Here is a 20399-nt window from a genome sequence, read left to right as displayed (position 1 = left end):
GAGTGTTTTATACAGTTGCTGTCTTTCTGTTGCTGAATACTTATAGAAAACCAGGAGGGAATGTTGTGCTTAACAGGAAAAGAGAGAGCCGAAGATCCAGAGAGAAAAACAAAGAGAGGTAAAGCAGATTTGCAAATAGACCTGCTACCCACGGGAAGAGACCAGCTAAAATTACCCCAGCGAAAGTGTCTTGTGTCACAAGCTTTGTTCCTAATGTATGCTGAGGCCAAGGCCTTTCCGTGTGGGGCTCAGGTCACAGCTCAGCCGGGAATTATACACCCACTGGGGTCTGTAGGTCAAGATTTAAGTGCATTAACAGAGCTAATGTGACAGAGACCCATCAAACTGAAGCCAGAGGGGGGGAAAGCAAACAAAATTAACTAGTTCTTTCATAAACTTCAGTGAAGTTTCACAAATTGAGAGGCACAGATGTGAAATTTTAAAAACATGTCTTGATGCCTTAGCTGCGGACGAATAGGTTTCTACATTTAGAATTTTGGCATTTTCAAAGCACTTGCTTTGTGTGAGGGGACATGACTGTGTGGATGGAGGGGCCAGTATTTACCTGCATCTTCGAAGGTTTATATTTGACCGTGAGAGCAACTCTCAAATAAAAGTGAGACCCAGACCCTGGCCGATTTGGCTCAGTGGTTAGAATGTCAGCCCTCAGACTGAAGGGTTACAGGTTCCATTCAGGTCAAGGGCACGTACCTTGGTTGCAGGGTTGCATGCTTGATCCCAGCCCTGGTCCCGGTGCATGTGGGAGGCAACCAGTTGATGTGTCCGATGTCTGTTTCTCTCTCTCTCTCTCTCTCTCTCTCTCTCTCTCTCTCTCTCTCTCTCTCTTTCTCTCTCTCTCTCCCCGCCTCTCTCCTCCTAACCCCGCACATTTCCTCGATTCTCTCTCTCTAAAATATATATATATATATCCTTGAGTGAGGGAAAAAAAAAGTGAGCCCTAGCTGGTTTGGCTCAGTGGATAGAACGTCAGCCTGCGGACTGAAGGGTCCCGGGTTCGATTCTGACCAAGGGTACATGCCTGGGTTGTGGGCTCGATCCCCAGCTAGGAGCATGCAGGAGGCAGCCAATCAATGATTCTCTCTCATCATTGATGTTTCTGTCTCCCTCTCCCTCTCCCTTCCTCTCTGAAATCAATAAAAATATATTAAAAAAATAAAAAGCGAGACCCAGAACTATCTGCCTATATGTTGGTGACTAGCCCGACTCTGCCCAAGCTGGGAGCTTCATGGCGGTGGCGTTCTTGAGCTGGCTTTTAGGAGTTGCAGAATTAGCCAGGAAGAGGGGCAATGGGAGGATATTCTAGGTAGAGGTGAGGTATCAACAGGGGCAGGCAAGCCAGAGGGCGTGTTGTGCCATGTGAAGCTAGAGAGTCAAAGCACTTGGCGTCAGTCTGGATGTTCGGGGCAGGGCCTAGGAACACGCCAGCGGTGACTTACAAGTCTCAGCGCAGGCGGTAACCTTTATTGAGGCCAGAACGTAGGAAAAAGAATGAACTTGCGAGGAGAGGTGATAGAGATGGGCATTTGCAGAGTGTGCCTCCCCAGCATCCTCCCACCTGCTTCTGTCCACAGTACTTCCGTTTTCCTCAGTGAGATACTAATGTGCTTTCTGAGAAAACGGTTTCATGATCAAACAAGTTTGAGAAATAAGGAATTAAACGAAGCTAAATAGTATTTTTTTTTAATGCAGTACTTCTCAGAGCCTTAATATGTAAGGAGGCTCTGCACAGTGATATACAGCCTTTCTTCCGCGGGCCCTGGTTGGAGCTTGTGTAGGAGGCAGCCAATCAGTGTGCTTCTCTCACGTGGATGCTTCCCTGTGTTTTTCCCTCTCCCTTCCACTCTCTCTTAAAAAATCAGTGGAAAAATACCCTTGGGTAAGGATTTTACAAAATAAATAAATAAATAAATAAATAAATAAATAAATAAAGCATTTCTTGTACTCCCTAAACAGACAATGCTTTTCTAAGGAATAGATCCAGAAGCTAATGTTTCAAGGAAAGCACTTGATAAGGAACTAATAAGGGCCAAACAGACCCTTGTGATGTGATGTGACCAAAAGGGTATAATACCACTGATGTAGTATTGTTGTTTTTAAAAATATATATATTTTATTGATTTTTTACAGAGAGGAAGAGAGAGGGATAGAGAGCCAGAAACATTGATGAGAGAGAAACATCAATCAGCTGCCTCCTGCACATCCCCTACTGGGGATGTGCCTGCAGCCAAGGTACATGCCCTTGACCAGAATCGAATCTGGGACCCTTGAGTCTGCAGGCCAACGCTCTATCCACTGAGCCAAACTGGCCAGGGCTAGTATTGTTTTTTTTAATTTTTTTCCTTTATTGATTAAAGTATTACATATGTGTCCTTATCGCCCCATTGCTGACGCGTGCCCCCCCCCAATCATGCCCTCACCCCCCTGGTGTCTGTGTCCATTGGTTAGGCTTATATGCATGCATACAAGTCCTTTGGTTGATCTCTCGCCTTTACCCCCACCCTCCCCTATAGTATTCTTTTTTTTTAAAATTTTCTTTTTTCTTTAATTTTAATTTTTTTTATTGTTTGAAGTATTACAAATAGTAGTACATATGTCTCCTTTTTTCCCCCATTGACCTCTCCCCGGCCTCCCCTACTCCCCAGTACATGCCTTTACCTGCCCCCCCCCCCGCCCCGCCCAGTGTCTTGTATCCATTGGTTATGCTTATATGCATGCATACAAGTCCTTTGGTTGATCTCTCGCCCTTACCTCCACCCTCCCCTTTAGTATTCTTTTTTAAGAGCAACACTAGCTGGGCCCTATATAGTATTCTTGCAAAAAAAAAAAAAGTTACCTGATTCTACCAGTGAAGGACCAATCAGAGAAATCCAGATTGTACAACAAACTACAAAACAATTGACCTAGACCAGTGGTCGGCAAACTGCGGCTCGCGAGAGCCACATGCAGCTCTTTGGCCCCCTGAGTATGGCTCTTCCACAAAATACCACGGCCTGGGCGAGTCTATTTTGAAGAAGTGGCGTTGGAAGAAGTTTAAGTTTAAAAAATTTGGCTCTCAAAAGAAATTTCAATCGTTGTACTGTTGATATTTGGCTCTGCTGACTAATGAGTTTGCCGACCACTGAGTCCTAGACTAAGTCAATGCCAAGGAAGACCAAAAGAAAAAGAAAAGACAATAAGGAAACTTTTCTAAATTGAAGGAGCGGAAGGAGGCGTTAATAAATGCAACGCATGAGCCTTGATAACATCCTCTAGGGGAAAAATAAGCATAGTTCTAAAAATCCTTATTGGGACAAATGGTGAAGTTTGCATATGAATTGTACATTGGATAATAAAAAGTAGGAAAAAAAAAAAAAACCCAAGAGTCTCACTCAATTATATTTTAATTGACCAGCTCTTTCCTGAAGTACTTTGGTAACTGGGAATTTATATATTGTAAGACCTCCCCCCCATTCCCCCCCACAAAAAAAAATTACAAGTGCTATGTTCATTCCATTGAAAAAAACTCAAAAAGTTATTTGAAGCTGTGCTGAAACTGTAGTTATTGGTAACCGTTATGTGCACATATGGACTTCTATTCTTTAATATTGCAAACTCTATGTAATTTTTGGGGAAAATATTATATTAGAGATGAAACCAAAAGGTTTTAAAAATGTGCCCAAGAAAACCTGAGTTTGGGGCTCACATGTGTTGTTGGAGTCATTTCCATTAAATAGTGTTTAGGGCTCAAAAAACATGGTGTTCTCTAACTCTAGCTTCAGAAACCCACTATTATAAATAATTGGGGATAATTATGAGAGCAGCTGAGTAAACTGGAAAAGGCTGGGCATAAAGAGAAAAGCAATCAGATGAAATGTGCAGTTCTTGAGCCAGCCCATAAATCTCTCTGGAATCAGAATCACAGCCCCCATCTTCTCCACTAGGACCTACGCTTAAACTAAACACAAACCAAACCTAACAAAATTAATGTTACTCCCCAAAGTGACCGACGTATTGGTGTTTGTCTTTTTGCAGTTACTGGGAGGAAGTCTCTGGACTCTTTTACATCCTAAAATTAAATCCCCTTGACTCCTAAGAAATATGACAGTAACTTATTTTTGAGGTCAGGGTGGTTCCTTAATCCTGAAGCTTTTGTGATTCCCTTCCTTCCATCGACCCAGCAGCCCCTAACTCTTCCACCATCTATATATATAAAAGCCTAAGTGACCGTTATGACCGGACGACCGGACAGTAGCTATGATGTGCACTGACCACCAGGGGGCAGACGCTCAATGCAGGAACTGCCCCCTGGTGGTCAGTGCGCTCTCACAGCCAACCTCCCATGGCCGGCCAACCTTCCAAAGTCCCTCCCCCCGGTCGGCTGGCCTGATCAGGACTGGGAGAGATGCCCTGATTGGCCCTGATCGCTGGCCAGGCCGAGGGATCCCACCTGTGCACAAATTTGTGCACCAGGCCTCTAGTTGGAAATATAATGACTTTAGAAGCTTAATTTGATCCCATAAGAAGCTTTTAAGCAAACGTGTTTCTGGAAAGAGTTATCATGGAGAAGAGCAAGGGTTTCAGAAATTAAATAGTGTTCTATCACTAAGTGGCACACCTGGCACATATTAATTAAAGGCTGGGGAACCACATGAGGGCAGGAGGCTAGTAGCTGCCATATCTCTGGAAGGGGGAGAGAGAAACATCCATGTGTCACATTGATTGGTTGCCTCCCACACGCATGCATGCACACATCCTAAATGGTTAGAACGCCGAGATTGGTTAGAATGCATGCATGCACACATCCTAAATGGTTAGAACGCCAGGGATTGAACCTGCAACCTAGGTACATTCCCTTGACTGGGAATCAAACCCGAGACCCTTGGTGTGCAGGCTGGCGCTCTAACCACTTAGGCACACCAACCAGGTGTTTACTAGAAAGTTTTAAATCATATACACTGAGTGGCCAGATTATTATGATCTCTGAACGCATAATAATCTGGCCACTCAGTGTATATCCTATATAATAAAAGGCTAATATACAAATTGTCCCCTCGACCAAGAGTTCGACCAGCAGGCAAGCCAGCCAACCGCCCATATCCCCTCCCCCTGGCCAGGCTGGCCGGACCCCACCCATGCATGAATTCATGCACTGGGCCTCTAGGATATATATATATATATATATATATATATATATATATATCCTAGAGGCCCAGTGCACAAAATCCATGCACAGGTAGGGTCCCTAGGCCTGGCCGGAGATCAGGGCTGATCTGCGGGGCGACAGGCGGGGCAATCGGGGGGTCCTCCACTGGCACCCACCTTGGCCAACCTGGTGCTGCCCACTCGACAACCCCGGCCCCTGCTGCCTCCACCAGTCGCCTCCCTCTGTGGGGCAATTAGTGGGGCGATCAGGGGGCCCCTGCTGGCACCCACCTTGGCAGGCCTAGGGCCTGTGGGCTGGGGGCAGCTTCTGCATTGAGCATCTTCCCCCTGGTGGTCAGTGCATCATAGCGACCGGTTGTTCTGCTGGTCATTCTGCTGTTCGGTTGATTTGCATATTAGGCTTTTATTATATAGGATATACACTGAGTGGCCAGATTATTATGCGTTCAGAGATCATCATCATCTGGCCACTCAGAGTATATTTACCATATACTTCTATTGGACAGCATTGAGCTTGACATTGAGGAAGAAAGTTTCCCTCTGCCACTCAACAAGTGAAAATGTAGCTCTGGCCCTAACCAGTTTGGTTCAGTGGATAGAGCGTCGGCCTGCAGACTGAAGGGTCCCAGGTTCGATTCCAGTCAAGGGCATGTACCTTGGTTGCGGGCACATCCCCAGTAGGGGGTGTGTAGGAGGCAACTGATCCATGTTTCTCTCTCATCGATGTTTCTGGCTCTCTATCCCTCTCCCTTCCTCTCTGTAAAAAATCAATAAAATATATTTAAAAAAAAAGAAAAAAAGAAAATGTAGCTCTGGACTGCAAAACCTCCTACCTGGAGCTAGGTTTCTCATAGCTGTTCCTCTGTCTGCACCCTCCTCCTCACCCCCCACTTACATCCAACCGAAGTACATGATGCTAGGTAGGGTGATCTCAGCTGAACATCTGTTCCCAACTGACTGCTTCAGTCTTTTGAGGGTTCCCCTTGGCCTTTCCGGATGAACATTGCGCTCCTTAGCAAGGCAGCGACGCCTGACTTTGCCTTGCTTCCTCTCAGCTTTACCTGCTACCGGTTCCTCTCCAGTTTCTCCTGTGTGCTGTGTTTCTGATCTAGCCCATCTTTGCATTTGCTCTTCCTTTTTCTGGGGCGGTCCTCTGCTGCGGGTGCACATGCACACCCAAGCCTCCTACACGACCCCGCTCTTCTGCACCGGATGGGTTGTCCTGCAAGACCTACTTTACCTTGCTCTCTGTCTCTAACGCCAGGACCAACACTGAGGAACACAGTCAACTCTCAATAGCTATTTGCTAATTGAACTGAGAAGCTGGTCACGCGTCATCAGCTCATGGGGTCCCGGGTGTCAATTAGAACTCTTGTGGATACAAGTGACCCAGACACTTCCACTGGCTTTATTGGCGTACACAGCTGACAAGTCTATGTGTTGTTCAATTCAGCAGTTCAATCAATGTCACCAAACATTGTTTTTCTTTATCTCTCAACCTTTCCACGGCGTTGGCTCCATTTGAAGAGATTGTTTCCTCATGGTAACAAGATGGCTGAGAAGCATAGCCTTCCCCGTTCCAGTTGGAAAAAAGTCAGCTACCTTGATAGTTTAAACAGAGTAGAATTGACTCCTGTCGCCCCTGACTGACCTGTTTGAGGTCAGGTGCCCAACCCTGAACTAATCATTGTTGCCTGTAGATAAGGTGAATTGATTGCCTCAGGTGTGATCATGCGCTGAAGTCACGGAATTGGAATTGAGGTCTTGGTGGATATGGCTGCACCCCAAGCCAGGGGCTAAAAGTAGAAATTCCCTCAAAGCAACACCAGGGTACTGTTTGTATCTTAAAAGCAGTAAAATGTCCACTGCTGTGAAAGAAGAGCCCTGGGACAAATTTGTTCTAATACTTTACAAGAGAGATTAGGCGGGGGTGGGCGGGTAGGTGGGGAGAGATTAACCAAAGAATTTATATGCATATAACCAATGGACACAGACAAAAGTGTGGTGAAGGCCTGAGGATGGGGGTAGGGGAGGGGGTTGTACCCGTCCAGGGTGGAGGGGGTCAATGAGAAAAAAGGAGACATCTATAATACTTTCAACAATAAAGATAAAATTTTTAAAAAAATATATTTTATTGATGTTTTTACAGAGAGGAAGGGAGAGGGGAGAGAGAGTTAGAAACATTGATGAGAGAGAAACATCAATCAGCTGCCTCCTGCACACCCCCCACTGGGGATGTGCCCGCAACCAAGGTACATGCCCTTGACTGGAATCGAACCTGGGACCCTTGAGTCCGAAGGCCGACACTCTATCCACTGAGCCAAACCGGTCAGGGCAAATTTTTTAAAAATAGATTTTTATTGATTTCAGAGAGGAAGGGAGAGGGAGAGAGAGATAGAAACATCAATGATGAGAGTCATTGATCAGCTGCCTCCTGCACGCTGGGGATGGAGCCCGCAACCCAGATTTGTGCCCTGATAGGGAATAGAACCGTGATCTCCTGTTTCACAGGTCGAGGCTCACTCAATCACTTTTTAAAAAATATTTTTCCTTAAATAGACTCACTTTTTATAACTTCCTATTTGATCTAAGAAATGAAGTCAATGAAATGATGGTTTGACATGATAGACATTTTCCCTGCCCATCTCCCATCTGCATTAAAACAAACACACAACTATAAAAACAGTAAGTTCCGCCCTAGCTGGTATGGTTCAGTGGAGCTTCTGCCTGCGGACTGAAGGGTCCCGGGTTCAATTCTGATCCAGGGCACATGCCCTGGTTGCAGCTCGATCCCCAGTAGGGGGCGTGCAGGAGGCAGCCAATCAATGATTCTACCCCATCATCAATGTTTCTATCTCTCTCTCCCTCCTTCTTCTTCTCTGAACTCAATAAAAAATATATTAAAAACAACGAGTAAGTTTCTTCCTGTACCAACAGACCACATTTTGTTTATCAAATGCCCACCACATGATTTCTGAGGTCCTTTGCAACTCAAAGACTGTATGATTTTGTCGCCACCGAATAGCTCAAAGTTCCTGGAATACATTGTTACAATCCTGATGCGGCCATATACCCCATCCATCCATCCATCCATCCATCCATCCATCCATCCATCCATCCATCCATCCATCCATCCAAAACACTTGTTGAATACCTAGCAGTAACTCTCCTGGGCACTGGACACTGAGAACACTACACCCCTCCTGATTTTAAGTGGAGGGAAACAGAAAAGTAAATCATTTCAGTATGTGTGGGGAGTGCCACAGCTCAGGTAAGCACCAGCACCCAGAGGAAGTGCGGTTTCCGGAGTTACGACGGAGAGGAGAGGGTGGGTGGGCATTTTCCTGAGCAGCTCAAGCAGCCACCCCACTTCGATCACTTTGGCGCAGCGCAGCAGTTGCTTGCAACTTCAGCTTCCCTTAGCAACCTGAGCGCACCGCCCAGGTGTCTTCCTATTGGTCCCATGGATCTTGACGGACAGCCTTGCTATGCAATCCCAGCTCTCAACCCTTGGCTCCCCGTGGGCCTCCCTGCCCTCCCGGGTAGCCCGCCCCTCTCGGAGCGCCCGGTAGCGCATGCGCCGGCGGACTTGGGCTGTGCGCAGAGCCAGCGCGGACCCAGCAGCCGCGGAGAATCTCCGCCGAGAGCGCCTTTCTCGCTCCTCGCCTCCGCCGCTGCAGCCTCCAGCCGTCCGTCGGAGGAGCGGCCGCCCATTGTTTCTCTCCGCGGCGAAGGTGCCGAGCTGCCCCGACTCGGTCCGTGGGGGAGCCCCCGGTGCCGCACGGTGAGAGCGCAACTTAGTTGGAGTTGGGGGAAGTTTTGTGATTTGAGGAGGGGTCGGCCCGGAGCGCGGGCCCCTCCCCTGCGACTGCTGTTGGGCTCGGGAGGGGGAGGGGAGCAGGGCCGCGGGAGCGGGGAGGGGGCGCGCGGGCGGGCGGGCAGGCGGGGATGAATGGGCGGCGGCGGAGCGCCCCCCTCCCGGTTCCGCGGCCCCCGCCTCCCTCCGCGTCCGACCTCCCGCATTGTCTGGTCTCAGCCCAACCTCGGGGCGGCCCAACTCCCAGGGTGGGGGGCGCGGCCGCCTTCCGCGCGAGGGCTGCCCCTTCATCCTTTGAGGCCTGGACCTCTAGCCCCGTGCTTCCCCCGTGGGCTCCGAATGGGGCGGGGAACATCGGCTGCTCCGTGGGTCCCTCTCGGCCGACCGAGTCCGCTTCCAAGTGCTAGGGACGCGAGGGAGCTGTTCCTGCGGGGCGGACGGTAAACACGCCGGGCCGTGCCCGCCTTCGGGGGGCGCTTTGGGCGCCTGCTCTCGGGGGCGCGGCCGGGGACCCGTGAGGGTCGGAGACGGGCGCGGGAGGGGACCCGCGCTGGGACCGTGCAGTGCCTTGGGCTCAACTCTGTACGACTTCAATGCAGCCTTCCTTTGAGACCAACCGAAACTTTTTTTATTTGTCAACATGGATTTCGGACACTTTGCCCCCCCACTCCCTCTCCGAAGCCAACCAGTATGTGAAGAGTTTTAAAACAGTTTGGGGAAAACCCTCAAAATATTTTTACATCGGAAGAAGAGAAACAGATTTGTTCTGTGTGTGCGTGTGTGTTTAAAATATATTTTTATTGATTTCGGAGAGGAATGGAGAGAGAAACATCAGTGATGAGAGAGAATCATGGGTCGGCTGCCTCCTGTACGCCCCCTACTGGGGATGGAGCTCGCAACCCGGGTCTGTGCCCTTGACCGGAATGGAACCGGGACCCTTCAGTCCGCAGGCCGATGCTCTATCCACTGAGCCAAACTGGCTAGAGCTGTTTGTTTTTTAGTTTTAGTGTTTTTTTGTTCATTTGTTTGTTTGTTTTTTTAGGAAATAGTTCTTTAGAGCAAAACGTTTCCATCACATTAATCTTAATGTGAAGTTAGGATTCACAGTGAAAGTTGGATTGTATTCCTGGGGTTCATTCTCAGGTTTTACACTCAGTGAAGTTACTTTTAGAGTTTACTGCCTCAGGCATAAAGAACTAAAGCAATGTGTCCCCCTTTTTTCTTCTGATTCCCCTTTATTTTCAGAAGCAGTAGCTTATTCCATTTTTCTAAAACATGGGGTTGCCCAGAGCAGGGCAAATGCTGCTGTTTTGGAAAGATGATTCTTGGTTCGTTGAGATAAGTCACTGTTACAGTTCTTGTATTCCTTCCTGGTCTCTGGGGGGTTTGCAGACTGCTTTAAATACTGGCTTTGTTGTCAAATTTTGAGTGTGTGATTCTACTGAGTTTGGTTCATTTAGCTTACCGTGATATTCTGTTTAAATCCTGTCGTTGGAACTGGTTTAAAATGTTCCAATTCTTAGTGAAACAAAATGACCAGGATGTTGTTAAGATCAGTTGTTACCTCCCTTTGCCATCTGCTAAATTAAAAAGAAAATTTTGGAGAAATAGTGTGTGTGCTGTCAATGTGCTTTGGTTGATTTCTCATGCTAAGTGAGTAACGTAGAGAAGTGTTCTGGGTGTTTCTGGTTGGTGTGCCTCATTTTGCTTTAAGAAATCAACTTTCTTCACCTGATGAGGCTAAAGAAAAAGGCCCTAATGGTGCGTCAGCATTGTGCTTATATTTTTTTTCTTAAATGCTTATATCAAGTAAAATGCATATATCAACAAAAAACAAGCATTGTACTTTTAAACTAAATAATAAACTACGACAAGGTGTAGGTTTGGAGTGAATGTGTAGGGGGATTGTGAGGCAGGAGATTGGAAGGGGTTGTCAGGGAGGAACAGAAATGCAAACAAACACGATTACAACATAACTCCTTCTCAGCTGGGATAGCCTGTTGTACATACTTTGGTTTTAGGGTTCCTCACACATCATTTATTTGCCTGACGAATGCTAGTTATAATATATAAGTAGTGTCAATGGGCTCCTCCTCTCGTTTGACTCCTTGGGGCTTGGGATGTGCCTGAATTCACTTTATACCCTCTTTGCCAGGAAGGGGTCTTAAAATAAAGGCAGGTGTACAGTATGTGTTTGAATTCGGTGAAGTGCTTTGTATTCAGTGGTGGCTGTGCACATAGAAACACTGACTCTGGGGACTTGTCCAGAGTGACAGTTCACTTCCAGATCGCTGATGGAATTTATTATTTATTTATTTATTTATTTATTATTTATTTTAAAATCTTCACCCAAGGATATTTTTTTTCCATTGACTTTTTCAGAGAAAGTGGGGTTGGAGGGGGGGGAGGGAGAGAGAGAGAGAGATGAGAGAGGCACATCCATGATGGTTGCCTCCCGCACACACACTCCCTAACGGGATCGAGCCTGCAACTGAAGTACGTGCCCTTGACCAGGAATCAAACCCGAGACCCTCTGTCCTCGGGCCGAAGCTCTAACCAGTGAGCAAACCCGGCCACAACAGGAATTTAGTTTACTTTAAAAGAGTTTCTAATTTTTCCTTTTAATCTGTTAATTCTTGAAAAGAAGTGTGGCTTAAATAGTGCTCTATGGATTTCCAAAAGTAGTTCTGATTTAGAAATTTTCTCCCTTTTTTGGGTGAAACGATTAATTTATTCGCACACTGCCTACTTCTCGGTTGTGAAATGGGGGATAGCACAGTTGAGGAGAAGAGACATTCTTTGAAGCTGGGTAAATTTGAGTTTAAGTCCCCACCTTCCATTGACGAGGGTAGCCTTGAGCAGGCCACTTAACTTCGGAGAGCTTGGGTTTCCCAACGTGGAAGGTGTCCTGGCACACTTCCCGTATTTTTATGGATAAATGAAATTGTGTGCCTAACATCATGTAGGTGCCTAATACTTTTGCTACATGTTGTATGACTTAAAAATGTATTTTTAAAAGTCTGATGCTTCTGAGTATAGGAGTTTAGTTAGATACTTCTGTCACAAGGGATCCTTCTGATAATGTAGTCTTCATCAGATGTAAGTTTTTAAGGTGGTAGTTGAACTGAACGTTAATAGGAACAGCTTTTACTTACTTGATTTGAGTGGAACATGCAGAGTGGCTCGGTTGGGTAGAACTCTATGCATTTATAGAGTTCAGGAAATTGTTTTCAACATCTGTAGTAGTTATTTGGACAGTTCCGGCTTTCCTTCCTTATTTTACATTCGTTTTGAAAAGTGATAGATAAGGATTTTGACTGCATTTCTCAAACTTGCTTAAGATAGAACTGGACTAGGGGTTAAATGTAGTGTGGTACAATTCAGAGACATGAACAAATCACTCACTTCCCCTTCAAGATAACTTTTTGTGTTGTTGTTAATCCTCACACGAGGATATTTTTTGCATTGATTTTCAGAAAGTGGGAAGGAGGGAGGGAGGGAGGGAGATAATGAGGGATGAGAGAGACACACCCATTGATTGCCTCCTGCACGTGCCCGAGTTACTGTGAAATCACAGGAACTGACATTGGATGCCAGTACTTGAAATCAGGCGAAACCACAATAAACAGTGAGCAAAGACTGTCAGAATATTTCAGAAGAGTACAAAGGAAGGTCGTGTAGTTGTCTCAGCTTTACTCATTTTCTTAAGTTATGATTGTTTTTAAATTGGTTTATGCAAATCAGGGGAGTGTGCCTTTTCGGTGCCAGATGTTACACTTTGTGTCTTATCTTTCTTATTTAATTATTAATCAGTTTAGGACAGTGGTCGGCAAACTCATTAGTCAACAGAGCCAAATATCAACAGTACAACGATTGAAATTTCTTTTGAGAGCCACATTTTTTAAACTTAAACTTCCTCTAATGCCACTTCTTCAAAGTAGACTTGCCCAGGCCGTGGTATTTTGTGGAAGAGCCACACTCAAGGGGCCAAAGAGCCGCATGTGGCTTGCGAGCCGCAGTTTGCCGACCACTGGTTTAGGATGAGGGAATAGACCCAAAAGTGATTAGACAGCGGTCACATTAAACTGAGCTATTAAACTATGATCCCAAAATTTGAAGTCAAATTATTCTGACTCCAAAGGTAATGCTTTTCACATCATCAATACTATCAGCTTGAAAGAGTACCTTTGAAAAGTAAATCATGTTTATTGAGATAGTATTTATATGCCCATTAGAAGTAGATAGAGTTGGGTTCGTTTTTCAGATGTATCCATGCATGTAACAGCACAACCAAGACAGCATTTCTATCTCTCTAGAAAGTTCCCTTGTGCCACGGTCCAGGCAGTTTCTCCCCACAGCCTTCACCCCATTGCCTACCTTACACAGACAACCACTATTCTACTTTCTGAAACTGTAGTTTTGTCTACATCAGGATAAACTGTATCCTCAGACTATCAGACGGACACAGGCCAAATCTGGCCTACTGCCTCTTTTTAATGTTGGTTTGTTTGTGTGTGTGGTTTAAAAAATAAATATATATTTAATTGATTTCAGAGAGGAAGGGAGTGGGAGAGAGAGAGAGAGAGAGAAATATCAGTGATGAGATAGAATCATCGATTGGCTGCCTCCTGCATGCCCCACACTGGGGATTGAGCCCACAACCCCAGCATATGCCCTGACTGGGAATCGAACTGTGACCTCCTGGTTCCTAGGTGGACACTCAACCACTGAGCCATGCTGGCTGGGCATTGGGTCGTTCTTTGCCTGCCCTCAGATTTTTTACAATATGCATGCATAATTTACTACTCGCTGTCTGACTCCAGCAGGCCTCGGTTCTGATTTCTGGGGGTCCTTCATGGAGCGCTCTCCTTTCTGGTACCCAGCAGCTTTTAGATTCCTCAGTCTTCCAAACTCTATGTCTCATTCCCAGCCCTACCAGACTGCCGTGTGCTGATGGGATCCTCCTCACTGTACAGGTCCAGGATGTGCCTCCAGCTGAGAAAGCTGGTCCAGCTGTGGGGCGCATCTCATCTGTTCCCTTCCATTAGGGATCGCAGTCCTGTTGTGCCCGTTGTCCAGTGTCTAGATGTTGCCTCATATGTTTTATCCATTTTTCTGGTGGTTGGAGGGGTGCGGCAGGATAAATCTGGATTCAGTTACTCCATCATGGTTGGAAATCGAAGTCCTTGGAAGAGTGGTGTTGCTGAAAGTTGCGTTACAGAATTCTTTAAATCTTTGGGGTATAAACATCAAAGAAACATTTGTTAAATGTCTGCTGTCTATAGCTTAGCCCTTATGCTCTGGGGATTATGAAAAAACTAGATCTCTTCCATTTGAAGAGGTACATACATAGTACATACTCTACATATGATTAACCACAGCCGTGACATGGTCTAGTAGTGAACAGAAAGGTCACTGCTGTCTGATATTTTCAAATAGAAATGCTTTTTTACACTTGTTTCTTCGCATGTATGTATGATTCCGTTTTATGGCTCAGAAGGTCGTGAGTCAGTTGCTGGAGTATTGGCTCTTTCAGATGCACTTGGTGACATTTTGCTGCGTGGCTTTGGATAAGTTGTTTGTCTCTGAAGTTCAGTTTTTTTGTAAGATGGGCCTATAACATTGATTCTGTGTAGGGTTCATTTATTCAACACAGATTTGGGTGCCCTCTGTACAGCGGGCATTGTTCTAGGTGACGGGGATTCAGCGACAGAAGGTTGTTGCTGCCATCAATTAAGGAGCTGAAATTCTAGTGAGGGAAGTAGAACATAAATGTACAGACAATTTCGGTGATCTCTGGTGGTGATAATTCTAGGAAGAATATGAAGAGCATTAGCAGAATTTGGGGAGGTCAAACAAAACGTTTCTGAGGAGCTAGAGTTGAGCAGAGATCTGAAGGAAGTGAAGGAGGCAAGCCACTTGAAGATCCCTGGATGTTCTGAGCAGAAGGGACACAAGGTCAGAGGGCTTTAGGTGGGAGTCTGACCAGGGATGCTCATGCGGCGGGGATGGGGTGAGAACAGAGGACTGTAGGATATACCGTAGTGTCTGTACGAAGAAACCGGGTCAAATGGCTGGTAAGTACAATGGGAAGAACTGAAGGGTTTGATCAAGGAATGACCAGAGCTGATTGAGGTTTTCGGAGTTTCTCTGTGGATATGTAGGAAGCAGGAGTGGAAACGGAGACTGGTTCAGTGCTGCGCAGTGGGTCCAGCCTGAGAAGGTGGTGGTTTGGATTAGGGTGGTGGCAGTGCAAGTGGTGAGAGGTGATTGGAATCAACACACAGTTTGAAGATAGAACTGATAGGATTTCTTATGACTTGGAAGAAGGCTTTGGAGGAAAGAAAGGAATAATGGGTGATTCCTACTTGGGGAAGATGTGGAGTGAGTTTGCTGGAAGAAATTGTGATTTCTCTTTTGGACATGTTGAGTTTGATCTGTGAGACTTTTAAGTGAAGATGTTAGTATTTGGGTATGCCACCTTGGAGTTCAGGGATGAAGTCTGGACTGGACATAAGAATTAGACAGTTGTAGAGAGGGGAGGCTGGGGTAGCGTTATGGTGGGAATTAGGGATATGTAAAGCTCCTGGCACAAGGAGGGGTGCATGGCATGGTAGCTAGTAACAATAATGACAGTGGTAATCAACAACTAGGTATAACTATGGGGGGTTAGATATGAAGGAAGGAAGGTGGGAGTGACCTAAAACAATACCCTGTGTATTATAGCAGTTAGGACTCCACACACGCTGAAAACTTTTCTCCTCTGAGCACGATAAAAATATTATTAGTGAGATGTGCTGTATATTTCCAGTCTCTAAGGATATCTGTTTTTTTTTGTAGGTAGGTGCTCTCTCCGTTTGAGGACTAAGGATGTCTATGAGTCAGTGGACAGGAATGACCTAGCTTTTGCCTAGGCCCTCCTGCTAAAATGGTGGTGTATGCATGCTTAGAGCGTAGGATAGAGAGTATTTAGAAGACTTTCCCAGTCTAGAGAGATCTTCAAGGCAGGCTATTTCCTAATCGGTGTTCTCTAGGAAGTGAAGTCATTAAAGGGAAGAAGAAACTGTATTTACCGGGTGCCTGTCTGCATATTGTATGTTCATTTACATTTCTTAATTCCTTACAGTAACTCTATAAAATAGGTACGCTTCCCCCCAAGCCCCTGCCTTTTTTTTTTTAATGATTTTTTACAGAGAGGAAGGGAGAGGGATAGAGAGTCAGAAACATCGCTGAGAGAGAAACATCGATCAGCTGCCTCCTGCACACCCCCCACTGGGGATGTGCCCGCAACCAAGGCACATGCCCTTGACCGAAACCGAACCCGGAACCGAACCCGGGACCCTTCAGTCCGCAGGCCGACGCTCTATCCACTGAGCCAAACCGGCTACGGCAAGCCCCCCGCCTTTTTTGGTGAGAAAACTGAGGGTCATAGATTTTAGTTTGCTTCTCTCAAATCAGTTAACTATAATTTTCATCCAGGACTTGTGACTATCAACATACTCTCGTTTTGTTGTATATGTCTTAAAGTCACATTCCCCCCGCTGATATCATTATATCCAAAACAGCCCGTTTAGAAATCCAGCTTGGTCTTGTCGTAAATAGAAAATCGTTGTGGTTTGCCCTTAACGTTTTCCTAGAATTCTTAAAAACCTGAGGGCTCTTGGGTTTGTGCCTTGAAAGTAGCAGAAACTTGCCGGCATAGAATTGTGTCTTCACATGCAGGAAGGAGCCTTGTGGATCAACATTAATAATTAACATTTGCACACTCTTTCTCATCCACAAAGTGTTTTTGCAAACAGTTAATTAGTTCATGTTTAACCTATTTTGGAAGTTGAAAAACCAGTTTTTTGGGGCTCATTTTAGCAGTACTGAAAAGTGTTAAGGGGATAAGGAGCAAGTCTCCAGTGAGAAAAATGCAGGCAAACTCCATTCAAAATTAAATAACTTCTTTCACTTCCCAGCTTTGTGCCCAGTTTAGCTCACATCAAGCATGTGTGTGTGTTTTTTTTTTTTGGGGGGGGGGGCGGGGGGCTGGTGTATCTGCTTAATGCAAAGGGGATGGAATTGTGTAGGCTGGAAAAAAAAGACACCAGGTTCAGGATATTTGGGGAAAGATCTGGGTGATTCAGTGAACTGTATTGCCGCTTTCTTTTCTGTGGTCCCTTAAATGTGAATTGCTCTTTATTAACTCCTGTGGGGGTTTTGAGGCTCAGGAAGTGATTCTGGCAAATAAACAGTCATTACACATGCTAATTTCTGGGAAAAAGATTCTTTTCTTTTTTACTCCTGCTTGGGAGATAATAACTGTAACTGAATACTTTGCTGGTTTCCTCACCACCACTTGTCTGTCACCTGATTCCCTCTCTTTTCCCTTATTCGCCCAACACAATGGCTTTTACTTGGCAAGGTTGTATAGTTGGGAGAGGATTTGGAAGGGGACTCTAGTCCCGGTTCAGCTGTGTTTCTGTCACACACCTAGCTGTGTGATCTTGAGCAGGTTACTGCTTTTCTTCTGCCCTTGAACTTCAGTTCTGTGAAATAATGTGAATGGCTCACTTTTCATTGAGTCCAAGAGGGGTGGGGTGGCTGGAGGAGGATATAAAACTTGGGATCTTGGACATGAAATGGGACACAGGAAATTTTTACATCAGTGAGAATTCCTCAAGTTGCAATGACTTTCTTCCTTCCTACTGTGGTTGGAATAATTAATTTATTATCTTACTATTGTTGCCAACCACATTACTCTACTTTAAACATCGTTCTTCTTCTTCTTTTTTTTTTTTTTTTTTTTTTACTGTGGAGCAATAAATAGAACCATTTAATAAATATTGAGTCTAGGTGACTTCCTAGGACAGGACATGCAGGTTCCTTTTTGTCATTGTGTGTAGCCTGGTCCTTCAGAGGAACCTGTTCATGAGTCTTTGTCTGCTTGCCCTAGCCAGAGAAATCTTAGTAAGTGTTGGCAAAAGGAGAATTCTGAGAGCGTGGCATGCACATTTAATTAAATTTTTATCATGAATGGGGATCTGTTTCTTTTTTTTATTATTTTTAGAGAGAGAGAGAGGATAGGAGGGAGGCAGAGAAATACCGATTGGTTGCAAATTAGTAAGATTTTGCCATTCTCTGCATATGTCATTTTTTAAAATAGTGTCATTGAGATATAATTCATATACGATAACATTTACTCCTGCTAAACTTTAATATATTTATTCTAGTTGTATTGAAAGTCATTACCAAACTATTATGTTCTCACTAGTGATTTTTATATGGCATTTTTTACTCCAGTCTATAATACTGTAACCATGAACTGTCTCTGTAAATCATGGCATGGTATGTTTCCAGGATTCGGAACAGACATCTTTAACTCAGCAAATGATGCTGAGTAGCCTTTTTTCCTTTCAACAGAATCATTACATGAATAGAACCATAAACCTTATATTAAGCACTTTTGTATGAAATCTGAGGTTTCTATCAAATTAGACATGGAAAATTAAATAAAGCTGCACAAATTACTGATCTCTGCAGTTTTTGAGTTATTCTCCCGTATGTTAGGTTTTTTTTTAATGACTGTTCCTCTTAAATACTAGTATAAAAATGTTATGATTTATAAAAGATTATTTTTGGTTTATGTGAGTAGTTTTTCCACCTCCTCTCATAGAATTTAGTGATTTCTTTTTTCCCCCTGGAGATTTGCTTTTCTTCTTAAAATACATTCCCATTTATTTTGATTTTTTGTGAAGAAAACAGTTTCAGGTAATTGGGTGCCTTCCTAAGTTTTGCACTTCCTTAATAATTCATTTGGCGATGTCTATTAAAAGTGTTGCTTTCTAATTCAGATCATCATCTTTAAAGCTTTCGTTTGAAGCCCCAGGAACAATTGATCCACTGTTTTCATGGCCCCGTTTGTGTATATTTTGTCCTGAGCTCATGGATTCTCTGAAACACCACACTTTCCCCCTCTCTGTGGTGAAGTACTATTTTGGCCACTTTGCCAAAAGGGATTGTGGCAGTCTAAAGCTGACCCTTTCATAGTTAGCTCGCTAGGATGTGTGCCCGTTAAGTGGAAAACTTTCTCTCCTGAGTCCAGATAAAAGTGATGGTTCATCTGTGTGGTACCTCAGGCCCAAATACGAAAGGAAATTCAGAGGAAATGTTCTAGCTGTTCTCTCCCTTTAGCCCTGATGCCTGTTGAAATCTACAGGGTCAAGTTCACTGATTCAATAGCTGTCATTCATTGGGGACCTATAAATGTCTAAGTGTCCTATGTTTATTAATTGAACTAAGTGTCTTATGTTTATCATTCTCACCTCTGCAAGATGTTTTTATGATTTTGCCATAAGAGGAAATTGAGGTGCAAGGAGCTTAATTAATTGATTTTAGGTGTACTTTATCCAGCAAACATTTATTGAAGGCCTGCTGTTACGGGCACTGTTAGGTGCCAGGGACCCAGGGATGAACACAAATAAGACTTGGTCACTCTCCTTAAAGCACTTAGATTTTGTTTGTTTCTTTTTTTTTTTTTAATATATTTTATTGATTTTTTTACAGAGAAGAGGGAGAGGGAGAGGGAGAGATAGAAACATCGATGAGAGAGAAACATCAATCAGCTGCCTCCTGCACACCCCCTACTGGGGATGTATCTGCAACCAAGGTACATGCCTTTGACCAGAATCGAACCTGGGACCCTTGAGTCCACAGGCCGACGCTCTATCCACAGAGCCAAACCGGTTAGGGCTAGATTTTGTTTCTTGATTAATATGCTGGTGACAATAATTATAGTCATAATTACCATCAAATTATTCTTTTTGCATGCCAAGGTTAGTACAGTGCACTCTCTACACCAGGGTTCCTCAAAGTTTTTAAACAGGGGCCAGTTCACTGTCCCTCAGACCGTTGGAGGGCCGGACTATAGTTTAAAAAACAAACAAACTATGAACAAATTCCAATGCGCACTGCGGGCCCGGGACGAGTTGGCTGCTAAGCAGGACAAGCAGCGGCACCCGGCGGGCCGGATAAATGTCCTCGGCGGGCCGCATGTGGCCCGCGGGCCGTAGTTTGAGGACCCCTGCTACACCCTTATTCATCTTAATCCTCTAAGATACGGGTGCTGTTATTAACCATTTGAGAAGTATGTATTGATCACTTTCCATGCCAGTGCTGAGGTTGGACGCTGAGGACACACAGTTTTCCTTCCCATCTCAGCATGTCCACATGATAAAGCTTTTAAAAAAATTTTTTTTTTTTACATTTTTTCTCTTTTATTCTTTTTCACATTTGACATAGCTTTTGATACGCGTCTGGAAGGATGTTTCCTATATACACCCTCCTTTATGCTTACAGTTGTATGTAATCTCTTTTTCTGACTTCTCAAACCTTTTCTGGCACACTGCTTTCTGTCCTATATTGTAAATTTTATGTT

At 44.7% G+C, this 20399-nt stretch overlaps 1 protein-coding gene across 5 annotated transcripts in view; it reads left to right on the top strand.

Moving 5' to 3' along the window:
* Window positions 1-8729: 8729 nt before the first annotated feature.
* The window catches only part of AKAP13 (A-kinase anchoring protein 13), a gene marked incomplete at its 5' end in the record, with an annotated part of 189920 nt that continues 178250 nt past the window's right edge, over window positions 8730-20399 (top strand). For all 5 annotated transcript variants that reach the window (XM_080651813.1, XM_080651812.1, XM_080651810.1 and 2 more), the window contains one exon: window positions 8730-8947. The remainder of the gene's footprint in view (window positions 8948-20399) is intronic.

The sequence above is a fragment of the Plecotus auritus genome, assembly GCF_963455305.1.
Source record: "Plecotus auritus genome assembly, chromosome: 15".
Taxonomy (NCBI): Eukaryota; Metazoa; Chordata; class Mammalia; order Chiroptera; family Vespertilionidae; genus Plecotus; species Plecotus auritus.
Note: the sequence above shows the minus strand (reverse complement) of the source record. Positions and strands in the feature narration are given on the sequence as shown.